Below are 3,185 nucleotides of genomic sequence, written 5' to 3' on the forward strand. Positions count from 1 at the left end.
GTTCCCAGTCCAGCCTCCTGGCTCCCAGTCCCTTCCCCAGAGTCCTCCTCATGAGTGCGCGACTCCGTGCCACCCAGAGGAATGTTTACAGAAACCACAAAGCTGGCACCCTGCACCCTGCAGCAACTCCACCCTGTGGCATGGAGTGAAGCTCCTCCCTGACCCAGCCTGTTTCCTCCTCTGTAAAGGTCCCAAGGCAAGCAGTGATCTCCAGGGACCCTTCCTCCTCTGACCTCAATTTGAGATACTTTCTCCCCAGGAGACCTCAAACCCTGAATGAAAAATCTTACCAGATTTGAAAAGGCTAAACATTTCCTTCAGCCAAATTAGACTCTGGGGACATCAGGGCCTAATGAATCCTGGCCCTCAGGAGAAGCCACTTGAACTTTTAATAATGCTGAAGTAACAACTCTCCTTCAGACCCTTGGGGCCCTGGAAGCCAGTTATCTTCCCTGGGGACACCAAATCTCCCTCTTTAGAACCTCTCCAGAGAGACTCCCATTCTTCATCAGCCACTGAGTGGAGTAGAGCCCTGAAAGCTGCATACTGGAAGTACTTCAGCCAGTGCCCAGAACACCTGGAAATCACCAGACACAGCCTGCGCTGTGACCAGAGAAAGGAAAGGACTTGCCTAGGTCCCTCAGCTTTATGGATTAGTTTCTACAGCAGGAAGTCAGTTGAGCACTAGCTGACTTATGAGGGACTGTCCACCGTGCAGGGGTGCCATCCGCCAGCAATGTTCCATGTAGACAACGAAGATTATGTGCAGAAATGGATAAGCCGGAAGGGGCGGGACTAATAGGTTTCTACACGCACGCATGCGCACGCGCATGCGTGCATGTGCACACAACAGTGTGCCGGTCCCCTGCAATCTGGAACAAAGAGAGGATATCCAGGTGGACATTTTATTAGGTGCTTTGAGCACCTGGGGATGGAAGGCTACCGCCCCCAGACTTCTAAAGCAACTGAAATTCTCTTGAGCCTGACTGGATATAAAGACTTGCAGGCCTGATGACTTTAGAAGAACTGTGGCTATTTCTAGGAAGTTCCAGCCTCAGAAAACTGTTCAATGACTTTATTGTCATATTTCTCACCCAGGTGTTGGTATGTCTTCTCCTCACTCCATAAGTGGTTCCACTCACTTAGGGGTAGGGGCTCCAGACCCTATAGCTGATAGGGAACATTCGAAGCTCATTAATTCATTCAAACCCATATTTTCCAGGGTGCCCCTTTTGCATGCATGTTTATACTTGTAAGCCAGTACTTGTGCACCCATAATTGTGTTGCCCACTTATGTACATACTCCAAACAAGCTCACAAGCCTGTGTTTGCACCACTGTGGTGATTATTTTTTTTTATTTTTTATTTTTTTTGCGGAACCGGGGATTGAACTCAGGCCCTTGCGCTTGCCAGGGAAGCGCTTATTCCACTGAGCCATCTCCCCGTCCCCTACCACTGTGGTGATTCTTGATTGGCTGCCATAGCAACCACATTGTTTTCACTAATTGGTGGCACCACCTAGTGGTAACACTGTAGATGAATCATTTTTCTGATATCTCAAGAGTTCTGATACGTTGATCATAATTTGAATTATTGTATTTAACTTCCCTCCATTCAAAATTATTATAAAACTATCCAAAGAACTAAAAGAGAAGGAATACTCTTCCACACTGGAAATCAGTGGAGTCACATCACTGGCCCAGAAACATTAAGGAATTTCTACAAGTCATTATGCCTGGGAACCTGGCTAAGGAAGGTTATTTTGGGACTCCCTCAGCAGAAGCCAGGACTTTGAACAAGGGAGGGATGGGCTGAAGTAGGAAACACATGAATGACTGTTTTGAGACAGGGTCTCGCTATGCAGTTCAGGCTGGGCTTGAGCTCACTGTGTAGCCCAGGCTGGTCTCGAACTCACAGTGATCCCCCTCCCCTGGCCTCCCAAGTGCCAGTATTACAGGCATGTGTCACCGTGCCTGGCCCGAGTGACTATTAGGGTTTGATTCTGGAATGTGCCTGAGACTTCCAGAAAGACAGTGGAGTTTTGAACAGCAGAGAAAGAGCTTGTCTGAGAATTGGTGTCCTGACACTGGAACACAGCAGCATGAGAAAGAGAAGAAGTAGAGAAGGGGTCTCCAGGATCCAGGAAGGATCTGAAGCAAGAAGTGAAGCCGTGGTGAGAGTGAAGAGAGAGACTTGAAGGAAGAAGAAGGAAGTAGCAGGTGGCGCGCTCTCCATGAGCCTAGACTCTGCGTGAGAAGGGCAGCTCAAACGTGCAGATGCACAGTGACTGCTGCTAACCTCAGGGGCCTTCTGCACACCAGTGGGCTGAAGCACTGGATGCAGTACACTGCAGCAAGTGGTGAGTTACTTGGGTGTCCCACAGGAGAGGGCGATTAGACAGTAGCCATCTTGGAAGGGAACTAGCTAAACTCAAAACTCAGAACAGCTGCAGCCCTGCTAGCCAGAATCAGGGTTAGGCCGCCAAGCTCAAGTCAGCAGGAGGTCGAAAAGCCCAGTTAAGCTGGCAGGAGCCTCACAGAGTGGGTTGTTTTTGTTTTTGTTTTTGTTTTTGTTTTTGTTTTTGTTTTTTGCAGTACCAGGGATTGAACTCAGGGCCTTGTGATTGCCAGGCAAGCACTTATTCTACTGAGCTATCTTCCCAGCCCCCACACAGAGTGTTACAGGCTGGGCAAGTCAGGTTCCATCCTCACAGCCAGAAACCAGCCTGGACTTCAGTGGAACCAAAGGTGCAGGCTTGCTGGAGTTATCGACTACCCTGCTGTAAAACTACAACTAGCCTGCTGGGATTGATCACCTCAGATCTGGACCCTGTCTGCCTACCATGTCTTCCAGTGACAGCAGAGATATGCCTTGAAGTGAACTTTTTTTTTCTTAATGTCTTTTCCTATTTTTTGTTTTTCTTGTTTGTTCCTGTTTTATATGAGTGTAAACAGTTTCTAGTTTTTATGTTGTTGTTCTGTTCTTGTTTTTATTACTTCCTTTTCTCTTTTCTTCCTGTGTTCACTAGCTTCCAGAAGTTTGCATAATTTTCCTTTGTCCTCCATCCTTGATAAGTATAATCTCTTCTTGTATTTCTCTATTTCCTCCCTAATTCCTTCTATTTTTTTTTCTCTGAGGGTAAAATCACCATATTGAGGGCTTATTTATTGTACACAATTTTCTGA

The sequence above is a fragment of the Octodon degus genome, unplaced genomic scaffold (genome assembly GCF_000260255.1).
Source record: "Octodon degus isolate 3935 unplaced genomic scaffold, OctDeg1.0 scaffold00045, whole genome shotgun sequence".
Taxonomy (NCBI): domain Eukaryota; kingdom Metazoa; phylum Chordata; class Mammalia; order Rodentia; family Octodontidae; genus Octodon; species Octodon degus.